The sequence below is a fragment of the Chlorocebus sabaeus genome, chromosome 4 (genome assembly GCF_047675955.1).
Source record: "Chlorocebus sabaeus isolate Y175 chromosome 4, mChlSab1.0.hap1, whole genome shotgun sequence".
In the NCBI taxonomy this organism is placed as follows: Eukaryota; Metazoa; Chordata; class Mammalia; order Primates; family Cercopithecidae; genus Chlorocebus; species Chlorocebus sabaeus.
This window is the reverse complement of record NC_132907.1, coordinates 70,044,563-70,064,322: the sequence shown is the minus strand read 5'-3', so window position 1 is coordinate 70,064,322 and position 19,760 is coordinate 70,044,563. Positions and strand designations below refer to the sequence as shown.

The window sequence follows — 19,760 nt, the reverse complement described above, 5'->3', positions numbered from 1 at the left end:
AAAGTTAAAAAATATTAGCATGAGGGCCGGGCGCGGTGGCTCAAGCCTGTAATCCCAGCACTTTGGGAGGCCGAGACGGGCGGATCACGAGGTCAGGAGATCGAGACCATCCTGGCTAACTCGGTGAAACCCCGTCTCTACCAAAAAATACAAAAAACTAGCCGGGCGAGGTGGCGGGCGCCTGTAGTCCCAGCTACTCGGGAGGCTGAGGCAGGAGAATGGCGTAAACCCGGGAGGCAGAGCTTGCAGTGAGCTGAGATCTGGCCACTGCACTCCACCCTGGGCGACAAAGCAAGACTCCGTCTCAAAAAAAAAAAAAAAAAAGAAAAAAAAAATTAGCATGTTGTCTCTTTATTTATTTATTTATTTATTTATTTTGAGATGAGTGTCTTGCTATGTTGCCCAGGCTGGTCTGAGCTCAAGCTATCCTCCCGCCTTAATCCCTGGGGTAGCTGGGATTACCGATGCAAGCCACTGCACCAACCAAGCATGTAGTTTTTCATTGCATAGATCTGTTTTGAGTGCAGGTATGTATTTACGTGTGTTTACACAATCACAACAAACCACAGGATATACAGTGAATGTTTCTATTTAGTTGTTTTGACTATGCTATATTTAGTTATTTACTACTCATACTTATTTCAACTGCATGGCAGAACATTACAAAATCCAGTGAAATCAGCCGTTATGGGTAGGAATCCTATTTCTACTTGTGACAGCAGGAACAAAGGACAGTCTATGGAAAAAACATAAAGATGCCCTTCGCAGTCTCAGAGTAAAAACACTAAATACTGACAAACTCCCCTTCATTCCAGAGCAAAATAAAAATTTATCTGTGCTTTTGGTGTACTTAGATGTACTTCCAGCATGAACAACCTCTACTGCTAATGAGATTTATGTTTCAGCACCTGGTCATAAACTGCGTATTTCTGACGGATTAATCGACCTCAAGTACACTTCTGATTATAGCACCTTCTTGCTCATAAACCTTAAGTAATTCTCCTTAATATGCATAATAAAGTCCAGAACTCTTAGCTTGTCACAGTCTTGCCTGAATATATCTTTCTTATATCATTTTGCATTTAGTCACTTCCATGAAAGATATGGACCAAACTGGGCTTTTCAAAGTTTTCTAGTCAAAACTTAATTTCCTATATCACTATTTCTTCTTTCTTTCTCTCTTTTTTTTCTTTTCTTTCTTTTTTCTTTTTCTTAAATAGAGTCTCACTCTGTCACTCAGGATGGAGTGCTGGAGTTTTGTGACATGCTCTTGGCTCACTGCACCCTTGCCTCCCAGGTTCAAGTGATTCTCGTGCCTCAGTCTCCCGCGTAGCTGGGACTACAGGCACCTGGCACCATACCACAGCAGGCTAATTTCTGTATTTTTAGCAGAGACGGGGTTTTACCATATTGGTCAGGCTGGTCTCGAACTCCTGACCTCAGGTGATCTGCTCACCTCGACCTCCCAAAGTGCTGGGATTACAAGCAATAGCCACTGTACCCTGCCCTTATATCACCATTTCTGTATTTCTCATGCTATTTCTCTCACATAAAATTCCTTCCCCTTAGCCTCATGTTATCATAATGCAGTTTACCAAATCTGAGAAAATGATACTGTTCAAAGCTGACTGTTTGTTGGGCTATGCCAAGCCCAGGAGAGAGGTCTCAGAAAAAATGAGCCAGCAGACACCTTGTTCTTAGGATTCTAGTTCCTAGAACTGTGAGAAAATACATTTGTGTGGTTTAAGCCACCCATTCTGTGAGACTTTGTTGCGGCAGCCCTAACAAATGACTATGGGCATATACATACACTACACGTTGGAAGACACTTCCTAAGAGACATCATTAAAACTCAGTTTCCATCACACTGCAGTTGGTGCCTTAGCCTGTATCCTTCTTCATGTTTCGATCTCTGGTAACACACCACTGAAAGCAATTCTCAACTCATTACTTTGCTACCATCTTATTGGTTCTCTTTGCCTTTGCTGATTCTTCTTGCAACACCTGTCCCCTGGATATTCTGATGGCTCCCCTGTTCTCTTCCTTCAGTTGTCTGCTCTACGGGGACCTCCTCAAGAGCTTTCACTAATAGCTTAACTGAAAATAGACTTATCAAAAATAGTGCTCGCAATCACTTCTCCTATCACCAGTCATCACCAGGCATTCTATTATCTACTTACTTATTTGTATGAAACATAAGAATGTAACAGTAAACAGGCACTTAGTATTTTTATCTAAGAGTTTATTTGAGTGTAGTAGCCACCATATCATTATTTGTACATTATCTTATACAATAAAATAAATTATTTGTATGTTGTATATTGCATAGAAGCTTCCTACCTAGTCTACTAGCTCCTATGCTTGGCCAAATCAAATCAATTCATACACACTCTTAGTCCACATTGCTGCCCTGTTGCTCCTTAAAAACATTCATATTATTAAGCTTTACTCCGTTTCAAAACTCTTTGATTGTTCCCATTTTACTTAAAAGAAAATAACCACAGGCTGACCCTTTGTAATTTATTTAGATCCTCTGTCCTATCAGTTTCTCTCAAATTAATACATCCAATTATCTTGGTCTCGTTTAGCTTTGTCCAACAAACTTTTCCTACCTCAACATTTTTTCCTTCCCTATGAAAGATTTTCCACACAACTCTGCCTCATAACCACATACTTTTTTCATACAGTTCACTATGATTCTACCACAGAACATCATAAAACCTAATCTGTTGATTGCAAGAACTTTCTTTAAAAACTAAATTTTATACAAGTGGCACCTCAATAAATGAATTTATTACTCCTTAGCAAAGGTGACCTTTCTAAAATGCAAAAATGATTTCACTGCCTCAGTGAAAGCACTTATTATTGATGTTAAGTGTTTAATTTCATTTGGTGTATAAAGTCTTATAAACTTTGATTTCTGCTAAAATCTTCATTGTTACTAGTATCTATTCTCAAAGCTAGAGCACACAGGAAATGCAGCCACAATATATTTTTTCAATTAATAAGCTTTCAATTAAAAATTTTAAATAGGAGGAATATTTAACAAAACAAATACAAACATATGGATAACGACATTGAGATATATATACAACTTGAACGCACTATTTAGAGAGTACAGATTCTTTTAGAGCCGACATAAAACATTTAATCCAATCTAACCAAATACTAAGTTATTAGGCAAGCTTAAATACATTTTGATAAACCACTATCTACTAAATACTCTGACCATGCCACAATTAAGTTAAAGGTTAACACAGAAAAGATAAACTCAAATCCTTATATTCCTGAATATTTTAAAAGAATAAAATTAAAAATAACAGATAATACCAAGATTGCGAATGTTTGAAAATATTACCCACACTTATGTGCTAATAAAATTGAGTACTTAGCCTTAGTGGAAAATTCCTAAAAATAAAAAATATACCAAAATCTACAAAAGAGAAAATCAAATATGATTTAAAATATTCTACCTTTCCAAATCCAAAAAGTTCACTCAAACAGTTTTTAAGGAACATTCATGGAAAAGAAAATTCCAGTCTTACGGAGAGTCTTCTTGAGGAAAGAAAAGTGGGGCTCCTATCGTAACTCATGAGAACAGTATTACCCTGACATAAAACCAGACAGGAGAAGATGAGTGAAGTGGACATATAGTGTGGTCAAGATTCAGGCTGCATCACACTGTATCACATGGAAATGTATAATATTTAGTAAGTTCATTTAAAATTTTTTTAGTTTACGATCACTTATGTCAAGTTTAGCCTATTACAGACACTATTCTAATCATTTTACTACTAACTAAATTCCTGACTTCGTTCAAATCTCATCTTTGCCATTAAAGTCATCCTTCTTTTCTGGAGATTTCACTTTGCATTTGATTGTCATGTCTCCTCCCTCTTCTCCAATCTGTGAGAATTCTTTAATCTTTGTCTTTCATAACTGATATGGTTTAGCTGTGTACCCATTCAAATCTCATCTTGAATTGTAGCTCCTGCAATTCCCACGTGTCATGGGAGGGACGTGGTGGGAGGTCATTGGATCATGGGGGCGGGTCTTTCCAGTGCTGTTCTCGTGAGATTGAGTAAGTCTCATGAGATCTGATGGTCTTATAAAAGGGAGTTCCCCTGAACAATCTCTTTTGCCTGCAGTCATGTAAGATGTCCCTTGCTCTTCCGCTATGACTGTGAGGCCTTCCCAGCCATGTGTAACTGTGAGTCAATTAAACCTCTTTCCTTTATAAATTACCCTGTCTCGGGTATGTCTTTATTAGCAGCATGAAAACAGACTAATACAATGACCTTGACACTTTTAAAGAATACTTGTAGAGTTACTGTGCAGAATCTCTTTCAATGAGGGCCTATCTGATATGTTCTTGTCATTAGATTAAAGTTATGCATTTTTGCAAGACTATCACAGAAGCAGTCTGTTCTTAGTGTATTACATCATAGAGGGAGTATTCAATATCAATATGTCTTAGGACTGATGATCTTAAGTCAACTAAAGTGTTTCTGCCAGTTTTCTCCTTTAAGTTACTATTTTTTTTTTTCTTCATAGTTAATATGTATCTTGGTGAAGATATTTTGAATGTATGCAAATATCCCATTCCTCCTAAAAATATATGCCCACTAATTGTAGCATCAATCAGTGATCTTGCTGGCAACAATTAATACTGCAGTTTACTAACAGTGATTTTCAATTTTTTTCATTTAGTTCCACATTTATTATTTGAAATTCTTCTATAAGGAAAAGCTACTCCTTCTCTCTCATTTATTTTACTTATGCTTTTATTTATTTAGATCAGTATAGATTCAAAAACATTTATTTTATTTTATTTATTAGAATCTAATAATATGATTATTTATTGTTTTCTGCGAATTCTTCCAGATTCAGTTATTGGATGATTTTTTTTAGGTTGGCTCTGGTACTTTCAACATGTCTCCATCATTCTTTCAGCATGCTTCCTTAATTTCTGGCATCACAAAATGTTCCCAGTTCATCTTATATTTTTTGTGCCTAAGCCCTCAAATCAAACAAGTTTCCATATATACATATATACATAAGCCTGGTTGCTTCTGCTTGAGAAAGAACCATAATTGTTTAATATAGTGCAGTATTAAGAATAAAAAAATAACTCTTTCTTCATAATGTGTAAATATGTCAAAATATGTACACAAAAGTAATTATTTGTATTTGAAATAAATCCGTGTATTGAATATAAAAAACTAAATAACAGCAAGTTATTGTTTACATGTTAATTGACCTTCATTTTAGAAATCAACGTACCTGAATCCTTGAAAAGTAATTTTGAAATCTATTATTTATAATAGTAGTATTTAAGACTTTTCAGCAAAAGAAAAAAATTCTCCACAAGAATAAAATGAAAGTATTTAAATAGCAACACTATAACATTAGAACTGATTATGTATGCTTTTTGCAAATGTGTATTTGTAAAGTAGTCACACATTTTTGTTTAATCATTATTGCTGAAAAAGGCCTATAATTTCATTTCTTGGCATGAAATACAACTCTAGTGCCCAAACACTGGTCAGCAATACCACTGTTTTCACATTGGTATAAACTAGATTTTCTTTGAGATTTGCCGTCTTCTAAGTCTGAGAAATTGAAGAGAAAGTGGGAACAGGATTTCTTCTTGAGACGAAAATTAAGTGAGATATCAAAGATTAATGGGATCACAGAAACATACAAAGAAACCAGTCAACTTGCCTCCACTGGCCAACATTTAGAAAATTTGAAAATCAATAAGATAATAATTCAGATGATTAAAATACATTAAATCATGTTTGGTTTTTGACAATGCAAGTTAAATAATTCAGTTCAATATCTTAGTGACAAACAATATTTGTGGATTATATGTAAAGATAAAGATAGTTGTATGAAGGTGGCAAAAAAACAGAAGCCCAAATTGAAGGGAAATGAGAACCTAGAGAAGTAAGCAAAAGACTAAAAGCTTTCATGGCCTGGGGATATTTGCCCTTTTCACAACATTTATCTTTATTTTTATGGCCTCTTGAAGCAAGGAGGAGATAGACCAAAGTCTAGGTTATCTACAAGGTTATTTACTGGAACCGCCCGATAGACTCCACAACAAACTAAACTTAACGAGCTTTGCGCTAGGTTTAAGGGGGATCCAGATGTAAGCCACCCTTGACAACATTTTAGATTTCACAGTGTTGGCTCAGATAACCCTGGTAATATCTATTTCTACAGATACAGATAGCGTTAACTGCTAGGGGAGAGGGTGACACTGTGGTATCCACGATGGAATGGAATGAAGGATCATAAAGCAGTCTAAAATTACCTGAGGGAGATTCTGTGTACAGACAAGAAAACCTCTAAGCTTGTCCTAACTGACAGGACCCTTCCTGGCTTCTTCTCCACATACATTTTTCTCTCAAGTGTCTTTTGCAAAAGTGAGGGACATTAAGATCTCTGAAACGTTTATTATATAGCTCAGTGAGAGTATAGTTGCAAACATTTAGCTCATAAAGCCAAAAAGGAATGAAAACGATGGCATTAGTTACCCTAAAATATAGAACAACACATCAAATGCATATTGGAGAGAGAGATATATACACACATGTATGCACATATTCATATATATACACATGCACATAAATATATTTATATATACATGCATACACATAAATATATGAGTGTATATATACACACGTGGAAATATAATGGACAGTTTTACCAAGCTAATAGATCTTTAATATTTTAATTTATTCACCTTCTTTAGCAAAAATAAACTTTTGAAATTTTCCACTGAGGGCAAATTCAGCCCTGTCGCAATGCTGCGGTTTTTCCTGCCTTAAAGATCATAAGATCTCCCCTTTCAATGAATATCATGTTTTTTTTTTTTTTTTTTTTCCCCTGTTCTCTTCATGTCTCAACATAATGCTTGAACTGAGAAATATTAAGTCATATCTGTATATTAATAAAGTTATTTTATTGCTAAAGGCAGCTTTGACCTACATGGGAGAAGGATTACACTGAGGTGGTAATTTCTAAGTTTATCTTGCCAGGGACTAATTTTGATTTTTTCACACGTGCACTGTTTTTTTTTTTTTTTTTGAAATAGAGTCTTGCTTAGTCACCCAGGCTGGACTGCAGTGGTGCGACCTTGGCTCTCTGTAACATCCACTTCCTGGGTTCAAGTGATTCTCATGTGTCAGCCTCCTAAGTAGCTAGGATTATAGTTGTGCACCACCATGCCTGGCTAATTTTTGTATTTTTAGTATAGATAGCTTTTCTCCTTGTTATCCAGGCTGGTCTCAAACTCCTAGCCTCAGGTGTTCCATCTGCCTCAGCTTCCCAAAATGCTGGTATTGCAGGCATGAGCTACCGTGCCCAGCTCACATGCAAAATTTAAGTTAAAAATTCTCAGTCTGCATCTTTTTGGTTTTCTCCAGCAATCCTAAATTTATAAAATAATTTTTAGCAAAAGTTCAGTTTATAAAACAACATATATCAATATTTTAATGATCTTCAGTTAGAAAGGAATTTCTAAAACAACAAAACAAAATTTAAAAAGGTTGATAAATCAGTCTATACTTAAACTAAAACCTTCTATAAAATGAAGGCAATGTAGAGAAAGTGAAACATTTTACAAATAAAGAGCAGACAGTTTCAGCACACATGTTTACAAATATAGTATGTTTAAAGATCCATAAGAAAAGGTAGAATAACCTAGTAGAGAAATTAGTCAAGGATGTTGATAGAAAACAATTGACAGAGGAGGAAACATGAAAGATCAATAAACAGAGACAACTATCCCAAAATTAAACCAGGTAAGTGCAAATTAAAGCCAATATGTGATACCACTTTATACTTATGAAATTAATAAAAGTTAAGTCTGACAATCCCAAGTGTTAAAAGTATGTGGTAGAATAAAAACTATTATGTAGAATTGATGGATGTTATATTTGACACAATGACTTGCAGAAATGTAGTTTCCTACGGCTGCTGTAACAAAGTAACAAAAACTAGGTGGCCAATAACTATAGAAACATACTGTCTGGCAGTTCTGGAAGATACAAGTCTAATAAGGACATACTCTTAGAGAATCTTACCTTGCTGCTTCTGCTACTGGAGTTCACTAGAAATTCTTGGTGCCCCTCAGCTTGTAGCTGCATTACTACCATTGCATAGCCATCTTCTCCCTGTGTATTCACTTGGCCTTCCCTGTCTCTGTGTCTTAATTGCTGCTTTTCGTAAATATACCATTCATATTGGATTAGGGCTTTAACTCTAGTAACCTCATTTTATACTGATTTTCTCTATTCCCAAATAAGCTCAAATTCTGCGGTACTGGAGGTCAGTAATTCAACACATATATAGACGTAGGACATATAGAATTATAGTTTGTAAAATGAAAAAAAAAAAAAGGAAGTAAACCAAAGTGTCAAACAGCATGAGAACAGATGAATAAATAATTGTATAATCGCACATCTCAACATAATACAAAAGTGAAAAATGCGAGCTATACTTATATGGAAAAATATGGGTGAATCTTAGGTACACATTACTGAGTGAAAAAACCAAGTTTCAGAAAATGAGGTATAGTGTGATACTAGCTTTATAAACCTAAAACAAGAAGAACTCATTATATTTTCTAGGAATACATACATACTACTATGAATATATACACACAGTTATATACATATATGCCTCCCCAACCCTGTCCCTTTCTACATCTATCAGATAGTCTCAATGGTCAGATAGTATCACATGGTAACTAACTCTGGACTATCTAAAAGGAGAGGATGATGTATGTCCATGTGAAGTATTCTTAAAATCTTTGTAATGTAATTTTCAGGTGGTGTTACTTATATTCTTTTGTATTTATTAAATACTACTAGAAAATTTAAAACAAAGAAACAAACACATATACAACACAAATAACATTTTTATTTATTTATTTTTTTTGAGATGGAATCTTGCTCTGTCACCCAGGCTTGAGTGCAGTGGCCACGATCTCAGCTCACTGCAACCACTGCCTCCCATGTTCAAGCGATTCTCCCATCTCAGTCTCCCAAATAGCTGGGATTACAGGCGTGTGCCACCATGCCCGGCTAATTTTTTTTTTTTTTTAATTTGTATTTTTAGTAGAAATGGGGTTTCACTGTATTGGCTAGGCTGGTCTTGAACTCCTGACCTCAGGTGATCCACCAGCCTCAGCCTCCCAAAGTGCTGGGATTACAGGCATGAGCCACTGCGCCCGGCCACAAATAATTTTCAAGTTGATAATTTAAAGTATGGGTAGTATTCCTGGCACCCAACAGAGGCAAACACAGCTCTGCTATTTAAGATTTAAACAGAAAATCAAAAAACAGAAAAGCAACAACAACTCAAACATACAAAACACCTCCAAAACAAAACAACCTCTAGCGGAATCCGATCAACAAAATGGCTAATGTTGGAGTCATCAGATGCAGAACAATCCACACACAAACTCACGTTAAATATGTTTAAATAAGTAAAACTTGGCCAGGTACGGTGGCTCATGCCTGTAATCCCAGCACTTTGGGAGGCTGAGGTGGGTGGATTACCTGAGGTCGGTGATCAGCCTGACCAACATGGAGAAACCAGCCTGACCAACATGGAGAAACCCCATTTCAAAATTAGCTGGGCATAGTGGCGCATGCCTGTAATCTCGGCTACTGGGGAGGCTGAGGCAGGAGAATCGCTTGAACATGGGAGGTGGAGGTTGCGGTGAGCCAAGATCGTGCCATTGCACTCCAGCCTAGGCAACAAGAGCAAAACCCCATCTCAAAAAAAAAAAAAAAAAAAAAAGTAAAAGTTGACATAAAAATATGACTAGACTATAACTCTAAAAATGACTCAGCATATTTGATATTAAAACCAAACATAACTGAATATTAAAAACATAATCATTGAAGTTAAGAAAATAATGGATGGGTTAAAAAGATTAACATCATCCAACAAGAAAATAAGTGAGCTGAAGGATAAAAGGAAGGAAGTACAAGCATTTAAAAACAATATGTAGGCTGGGCGTGGAGGCTCATGCCTGTAATCCCAGCACTTTGGAAGGGTGAGGTGGGCAGATCACAAGGTCAGGAGTTCCAGACCAGCCTGGCCAATATGGTGAAACCCCGTCTCTACTAAAAATACAAAAATTAGCCAGGTGTGGGGGCGGGTGCCTGTAGTCCCAGCTACTCGGGGGCTGAGACATGAGAATCGCTTGAACCCAGGAGGCAGGCATTGCAGTGAGCAGAGATTGTGCCACTGCACTCCAGACTGGTCAACAGAGCAAGACTCTGCCTCAAAAACAAACAAAAACTGATATGTAATTGTGAGCGTTAAAAAAAAAAAAAAGATTAAAATGTCAGTGACCTTTCAAAAGCAACCCTTGATCCCACAAATTATTGAACAATATTATCAACATTTTATGATAATGTGATTTTGAACCTTGAATGCTCACTTTAGCCACCATATTAATTAAGTGTGATAACTCAGTGAAGATGGTTTTAGATTCAGCATAGTCCCTTTGGACCTTTTTAAGGAACCTAGTAAAGAATGCATTCTAGGAACATAAGGGACTAAAAATCAAGTTTTAGGAATGCATATGATCCAGAAAGCTTGAATCCAAAGCAAGAAAGTAAAAAATACAATAAAATAAGAAAAAATAAAATAAAATAAGATAAAATAAAATAAAATAAAATAAAATAATCCCCCTCATGCTGGAACCAGAATACTGAGGGCTCTAAGATTGCATCTTCAGGTCTGCCAAGTTGAAGCAAATGCTATAGAGCTGCTCACTAACACATTTTCAGCAGCTGCACACACAACACATCAAAAACACAAGCCTGTGATATCTCAGAAAATATCGCCTTGCTAAAGAAGATCTATAATATTCATCAGTTGGAAATAATTACTTAGGAAATAAAATGCCTTTTTTTCTCGTTGACCTTTGGGAGCAATGGTATGCTTTGTTATAAATTTTAGCACATGAGACCTAAATTTTACAGTTAACAGCACAGCATTTTTGAAAATTACACTAAAAAATCAGTTTGTGTCTTAAACAATAAAAAAATTTTGATACATTTAGTGCTGTTGTGAGATTGCTCTTGGGACAGAAAGCCAAAGAGGGAGGTTGACAATGGTGAATATTAAAACAAAACAGAGGCACACAGAAAGGAAACCTTTCATAGCATGGCATTTAAATACGCAAAGATAACTAATACAAACAAACGGGGGTGTGGAGGGGCGGGAAGGGAGGATGGGGAGTGAAATTATATTTGGGGAGAATAGAATGATGTGTAACTGATATCCATTTTCATCAATCATAAAAGCAAGTCAATGAATAATGTATAAAAATATCTCAACAAATAACAAGAGGATATTAGTTAGAAAATTGTAGCTTAATCCTAGGTGAACTAAAAAGAGTAATAAAGTTGTTATCTGTGAGAATTAGAGTTATAGATGAGAATGGAATGGATGGCTTATTTTATTTATGTATATATGCACACATATAGGCATACATATATGCATTTAATACTCCAGTAAAAATTGTTTTTAAAAAATTTCAAAAATTTCCTGATAGAAGAAATAATCAGTTTATGATAAAAAGTTACCATATCAATGTTCTCTTCTGGAAAAAAAACATTCCTTTGTTACATTAATTTTACTTTCACATGGAATTCATTGTGAATATTATCTCTGGAAATTTGTTCTCAAACATTTTATTTTTAGTTTGATCTCTTTGAGATTGTTTGATTTGTATTCTTAGGCACATGCTTAGAATCTGAAAATATGTCTGCTTTAAACTTGCCATTACAGTTCTGGTCAAATATCCAAAATTATTTATTACTGTATTTTATTTTTCGATTGGTACAGAGACAATATTTGTTACAAGGTGTATTTCATGTTTATGAGAGTTAGTGTTTTTCATGTTAATTCTATCTACTTTCAAGACTTAAACAGGAAAGTGAAGCATTTAATGCTTCACATTAAAATGAATCTAAATTTTTTAAAATTTTACTGATGATACAATATAACTATATTGATGATCGATCAGTTCTTTTCCACAGTAATTTCTCTGAAGAATATAGATGGGGTGTCTGTGTGCATGCATGCACATACGTACATTAATTTTTTTCTAGAGCACACATGCACATAAACATATTTATTTTTCCCTAAAACAAAAATTGATTATATGGCAACATCAGTAATTAATTCATTCAACAAATTTATATCAGTTCCCTACATACATATGTTTATCATACTTTCTCTGGAATTATGTTTATGCTCAGAAATCATTTTTAGGACAAGATTTATTGGGTCTATTTCAAAATTGAAAAGTGAATTTCTATATTTTAAATGTATGAGAGTAATTCATTCACACTTTCTAATTTATTTCTAAGATGAGTCTGTTGAATACAAGTATCCTACTTTGTCAAGCAAACTGAAATTACTAATTGAGAACCAGCATGCTCTCCCTCCAAGGGTGTTTGCCATTTCGGGCAAGCAGTAGGCAGGGAACTAGAAAGCAGGCGTAGATGGTTTATGCATACGCTGACAAAGGCAAATGAGTGCTTAAGTTTCATTTCTCCTTAAAGACACCTATTTGCATGCTCTTTATTTTTTATCTTACAGTGATGAAGCTTTAATTATGTGGTACGCTTTCCTATCAATTCTAATTTATAGTTGTTTTAAATTCATTTCCAGGTGTCAGATTGAATCATCTGCTTCCCTTTTAATGTTTAGGCAGATAAATATTTCTTCCTCGTGAGTACATTCTTAGTGTGGCTACCCATTGAAGCACAAAGGCATGAATCTGAGAAGGAGAGAGGTAATTGCCATTTCTATATCACATAAATAAAGTCGTATTGGTCGGGCGCGGTGGCTCACGCCTGTAATCCCAGCACCTGGGAGACTGAGGTGGGCGGATCACGAGGTCAGGAGATCGAGGTCATCCCGAAAAAAAATACAAAAATCTAGCCGGGCGAGGTGGCGGGCGCCTGTAGTCCCAGCTACTCAGGAGGCTGAGGCAGGAGAATGGCTTGAACCCGGGAGGCAGAGCTTGCAGTGAGCCAAGATCAGCCACTGCACTGCAGCCTGGGTGACAAAGCCAGACTGCGTCTCAAAAATAAAATAAAATAAAAAAATAATAAAGTCGTATTGAGCAAATAAAAATCTAGACGGTAATATTGCAAAGAAAGCTTCCAAAGGACTGAGCAAAATGTGGGGCTACATAAATAGTGCACTTTCATCCTGATACTGACAACCTACCACATCTGCACTGTCAGTTATTAATGATTTCAAATAATTTTGATGAATTTATGGTTTTGCACAATTTGAGGCTGATATGCCTGGTCACTTCTTCTATCAAAATTTGATCAGTAGGACCTTTGCACTTGAATATTTACAATGCTGCCAATTTGTGTACAAGAGTTAAAAATAACTGACAGCTCAATGTGAGTAAGAGATTGTGGAGGAAAGATATAATAGGTGATTTAAGAGCTGTGACAGGGTGACTTCCTTAAGAACAACAAAATGATGCCAGAAATCAACTGGGACGGTGACAAAGGCAAACTGCTTACCTCTAGGTTTTGTTTAGCGACAAACAGCTGCTGTTTCTTTTTGTTGATAAAAACCAATAAAGTTCAAAGAGATATAATTTGTCCTCATCCTTTATTTTCTACTCTCGTTGCTACTCACATTTACATTAAAATTCTACTTTTCCAGAGTTGAGATGAAAAAGGCGTCATATATATGAATCAACAAAATAATTTAACATTGGCTTATTTTGTTATTTGCTTTGTGTATAATCATATTGTAACATCTCTATGCTACATGATAATCTCCAACAATACTTGCTTTAAGAAAAATGACATAATTATGCACGTTTATAAACCATTCCATTGTATAATGCTTAAAAGATGTTTTTTAATGAGCTTAAGAGGAAGAAATTAAAAACAAGATAAAGCTCCTTGGAGGGAACTGCAGAGTAGTTAAGGAAATTATGCAATGCTAAATGGGCATTTAGGAGAAAGCAGAGGAGAGCTGAAAGTCACACCAGAGACTGAGAAACTACTGAGGCTTTCGAATTGAGGATTCTTACCAAAGGAAAGAGAGAAACCCAAATTTGTGAGCACTGGAGATACGATCATCAACTCAGCTTTGGGCATTTAAGTTAAATTAGAGCAAAACAAGATGCTGTACGATGTCTTAGTTTCCTGTTTAAGCTACTGAAGAAAGTAACTTGACAAAGCTTTCAGTGAAGCTGCCATGGATCCCCAGAGTCCTGGAAATCCATTTTGCTACATTCCTCTAAAGCGGTCCCCAAGTTAATTGGCATCCATAGATAACACACAATTGCAATGTGTATAAACAATAAAAGCATATAGGATTCAGGAAGGTTAAGATAAACTTTAATCACTCATAAGTATATTATTTTGTCCTAGGTATTCTTTACAATGGATCTCACCTGAAATTGTAAGTGTACTAAAAACTCTGTAACACAGCTTTAATTGTGTCTAAACAGGTTTGCATAACTGGTTTTACATCTACATTTCTAAATTTATACCTACAGAGGGTTATTGTCCAAGTTGTCCTAGAGGATATCACGATGCAGAAGGAGTGTGAATCCCATTATGTAATATGCCAAGTAGTTCGGTCTAAGGCAACTTTCCACTGGACTAACTGGAATATTCCAAGTAGGTTTTTGTATAATTTCCATATACATGATTTCTCTTAGAAAACTATACATTTCATCACACACGGAAAATATGTATTTCCCCAGGTTGTGTCATGCTAAACATTTAGCCTAGCTGATATCTTACATGTTTATTTTCACTAATATCTCGTTTGCACCCATCTGATTGACATGCTGTATTTCACTAGCTACTAGATGACACTGTCTTTCTGCAGGCATCTCAGTTCAAAATGCTCAAGTCCAATTGAAATCCCTGTCCCTCTCTTCAAATAAACACTTCTGGTAGAAAGCTTGAAAGTATCTTTTCATTGATATTTTACCTTTTATCCCTCAAAGCTTTTATTTACCTAGTTACTAAATTATCTTAAATATATCTCAAATTCCTCTTCTCTTCAGCATTAGTTCAGACTGCATCACCTCTTGCTGTTCCCATCCAGCAATGTGCTTCATTGCTATCAAAATAATTGGTCAAAATGAAGAACTGTGCCTGATGCTCTCCGAAAAAAAGATCTCTTAAATAATATATGTAGCATTTTATCTTTTTATTCAACTCTTTCATGATGCTAACAATGTCTTATCTCATAATCTCACCTTTCACAATCCCTGATTTAAACCAAATTACACACATTTCACTGAAGTCTGTTTTTATTCGTTTTATCTTCTCTAACAACAATAACCACCAAAAATATTCTTTCCCTCAATGCCCCTTATTTTCCTGCCTGGAAAATTCTTATTCATTTTAGAAGTAGTTTTAAATAATGTTCTTTTTCATAATTCCCTTATGTCTAAAATATTTAATTATTTAGACAATTTTGGCACTAATCTTATTGCATTACTCTCCAGTTATATTTGTGTACATGTTTATGTTTTGTGTATATATGTATAAATATAAGTATATATAATCATATATATTTTTGTGTATATACAGATAAATATAAGTATATATAGTCTTACATAAACTTATATAATTAAATATATGTAGCCTTCTATATACTTACATAATTAAATATATAGTTATATATTTATATAATTAAATATACAGTCTTATATATATTTATATAATTCAATATACTTATATTCATACATATATACACAAAACGTAAACATGTACACACATATTATATATATATTTATATTTATAAATTTATACACAAAACATATATGTATATGTAGAGTTATGTTTCACTTAACAGGGATACGTTCTGAGAAATGCACTGTTAGGTAGTTTTGTTGTACAAACATCACAGAGTGTACTTACACAAACTTAGATGGTATCGCCTTCTACACAACTAGGCTATATGGTAGAATCTACTGCTCCTAGTCTAGAAACCTGCACAGCATGTTACTGTATTGAATACTGCAGACATGTGTAACACAATGGTATTTGTGTGTCTAAACATAGCCAAACGCAGTAAAAAGTAAGTATTGGTATTCTAATCTTATGAGACCACCATCGCAATAGGTGGTCCGTCATTGACTGAAATGTCATTATGGAGTGCACGACGGTACAGTTACAAAGGCAAGCAAGAAAAAGTGAGACAGACAATGAGTATAAGAGAAATTGAAATGAAAAAAAGTAAATGTGTGTATGTACGTGTGTCTGTGTGTATAAGAGACAGAGAGAGAGAGTTTAGTTCTGTTTATCCCACCAAAATGCAAATTAGTTGTGAATGTATCCTGTACATAATTTCTTACTTTAAGACAACTACAGTTCATTTTTATTTCTTAGCACAGTTCTTGGCACATATAGGGCTTCAGTCAATGTTTAATAAATCAATGAATGCTTTAATGACATAATTTCTTTTGTAATTCCTTCAAACTATAGGCATTGGGAACATGAGGGAAAATCACGCTACATCTAACCAACATAAATTGTAGAACAGTGCTTTTGTGTGTAAGTAGGTTCATTTTTTTCTAGATAATAAAACAGGGAAAAAGAGACATTTTTAATTTTATTCCCTTCTTTCTCATGCTGAAGCATCTTCCTTGGGGCATACCTGACAGTTGCTCTAGTTGAAAAGTGCTTGATAATTTTAAAATATGCAAATCAGCCTGGGGCCTACATTACCTTGGGATCCCCAGCAGAGGAGAGGTTGACTCTATTTACAAAGTGAAAATCAGCACTTATTAAATCAAATCTCTCTTGTACCAGGCAGGGATTATGATAGTCTCACAGCTCACTGAACGTACGTGTCTTAAATCCCTATGTATATCATATAGACATTTCCTTGAAAGACCTTGTCTCATGCAAACTTGTTTATCTGCCCAGGCAGTATAAGGATCCCAGAAAAGAGGTCAGTCGTATTTGGTCCTTGGATACTGCAAAAGCACCAAGCAATAAAAGTATGATTTACTTGTCTCTGTAACAACATGCATACACATTTTAAGAATTCAGTATGTCCTGCCTGAATTTTGCCCTATAATCTATATGAAAGTAGTGAACCACAGAATCAGCTAAAGCGGGATGCACGAAGGAAGATTAAATTTTTGATGTGCCAGTATCTTTCTAGGTGTAGTGCTTTGAAGCATAGGCTTAAAAGTCAAATAACCTGGATCCTCAGCCTGCTTCTTATTTATTTCATGAACAAGCGACTTTACATTTACATGATTCCGTTTTTTAACTAATGAAAAGGGGTAGATTTATGTTGGTACAAAAGTAATCGCAGTTTTTGCTATTAATGGCAAAACTACTTTTGCACCAACCTAATACATTATCAATCTCATACGGATGATGTAAGGATTAAGTGAGTTTATATTTGCACTATATTTTATAGTAGTGTTTAGTACATGCTATAACAATGCCTAATACTATTATTTTTATACTGTTGCTGTTTTATTTGGGCAAACCAGATAATCTTTTCTTAAGCAATTTAATGAGATAAAGTCAGTAGCCCATCAACGGCATTCAGATAAACAAACAAGCATGCATAGCTATGACATCTCTTTTAGATGATTATTCTGTAAATAATTCTGGAATTGTTTACAGTTGTTTCTGAATTCGTTATAGTTGTGTATAATCCTTAGAGTTAATTTGATGGGAAATATGAAGAATTGATGTTGAAATTCTCAGGAAGTAAGATCTTACCTCAGTTTATTTGTATACTCAAAGTCTTCCATCACCTATAACTTATCGTAATAAAAACTGTCTTTTAAGTGGGGAAATTTTTTATTAATTTTCAAAACTAACATTAACCAAATGATGAAAAGCTATTTATATTTGTCCCTATTGTCAATAATCCATGGGAAATTATAGTAGACAACAATACATTCACTCGTTTGAGTGCATTTAGGATTGATCTGGATGCTTACATAATAAATATCATATCAAATTCTCGTTTGACATTGATTATCTATATACATGATACCCTGCATATAGATGAGAGAGTCACTCAATCACACGGTGACCTTTTGCTTGGAGTTTGTAAGGTTTTTTCCTCCCTCAAAAAGGCTCAGCAAAGCTGACACTACATAAATGTACATGTTATTGGTCCATGACTTTTATTTGTCAAACTAAATTATTTGCAATAATGTCTGTGAGTCAGTGAGTGTACAGAAGCATGATTCTATAAAAGCCAGGTTTCTTAGGAGCTCACAACATTGGTAAGTGGAATTTGAAAACAATCTGCTTTCTTTGACTTTTCTCCCTGTGATGGGACGTATGGAAGAGCACCTACCGTAAATAAAAGGCTCTGTTTTCTTCTTTTTCTTTTTTCTTTTTTTTTGAACTAGTGCCCAATCCTAGGCACCAACCAGTTGGCTGGGAACCTGACCTCCTGCTTAGTTGCTTTTGCAAACTCTTTTTCTCTAGGCCTTGACCTTCTTCTCTGGTACCTATTTTTGTTCCTTGAAGATATTGGAGAGCATTTTCAAATAGAGATTCTCTGGAGTGTTAAGGCAAAGATGGAATTAGCCAGACCTCAGTACATTAGATGTCCCCTAATCATTAACTATGGACGGATGAAAATCAATATTGTAACATTTTCTCAGGGACACTTTTTGTAAAACCTTTTGGAAACAAATACTGTTGCCCCAGTTGGTTTTGCAAAGCCCTACAATGATCACGTTTCAGTAATTTAAGCTTTTCATGGACCTTTCCAATGATCTGCTTTAACAATTTTACATAATTTTATGATTTTCTATGTTTTTATGATTTTAGAGAAAGAAGGAAAGAAAAGGGGTAAACAGGACTAAAAATATTCAAGTGAAAATACCAGGCAAATAGATTTAAAGTATGGAAGTATAATATTTTTCTAATATTAGCACAATGAAACAGAAAAATTTAAGGATTATTGAATGTTGTTGGAGACCAGGAAAATTTGCTCTGGAATCCTCCTTAATGGAACTGTTATTGGTACACATGAAGTAAGTGCATTTATTTTGTATACATTTTAATATTTAGAGCAAAAGAGTAGAAAATACTTTTAGATATCAGTTTTAAGGTGCATCCCAACCTTCCAATCCATGGACTCCTTTTTAGAATTATACTAATGTGCATATATTAATGTTCACATATTTATATACTTTTAAAACCATGAGACTACAAAGATAACTTGGATCAGGCACACAGTTATTATTTTGTTAATGCCAATGATAATTTATAATTATCAATGTTACCCTGAGGGTAAAGCCCTCTAAACTCATCTCCCATCAACCTCCTCATTCTTTAGAATGTTCCAGTCACAGGAGGTTTCAGTTGTGGATAGACTCTCTTCCATTTCCAACCTCAGGGTTTCCCACATGCTGATCTTTTTGCTAAGTGGATTTCTCCCTCTGTTGGTGGCTAGATATTGCAGTGTTTAGGTAAAATATCACCTTTTGAATGAGAGCTTCTATTAGTCTTCCGCCTCCCCTAATCGCCAAATCCTGCTTACACTGGAATTGTCTCACATGTTATTGTTTTTTATATGGGACTGAACTAACCCTTGCCAGTGTACAATGCTTTTACTTATGTATGATTTGTCTCCGCTGCTTTAAAGAAAGGTGACAGGGATACAAATCAGGACTTTTTGTTGTTGTTTTGACAAATGCCATATGCTTGGACTTAGTTTCTAAAATGGCT

At 35.0% G+C, this 19,760-nt stretch overlaps 1 protein-coding gene across 2 annotated transcripts in view; it reads right to left on the bottom strand.

The window, feature by feature from the left end:
• The window catches only part of CDH10 (cadherin 10), a 165,425-nt gene that overhangs the window by 24,995 nt on the left and 120,670 nt on the right, over positions 1–19,760 (bottom strand). The gene's annotated exons all lie outside the window — the stretch shown is intronic.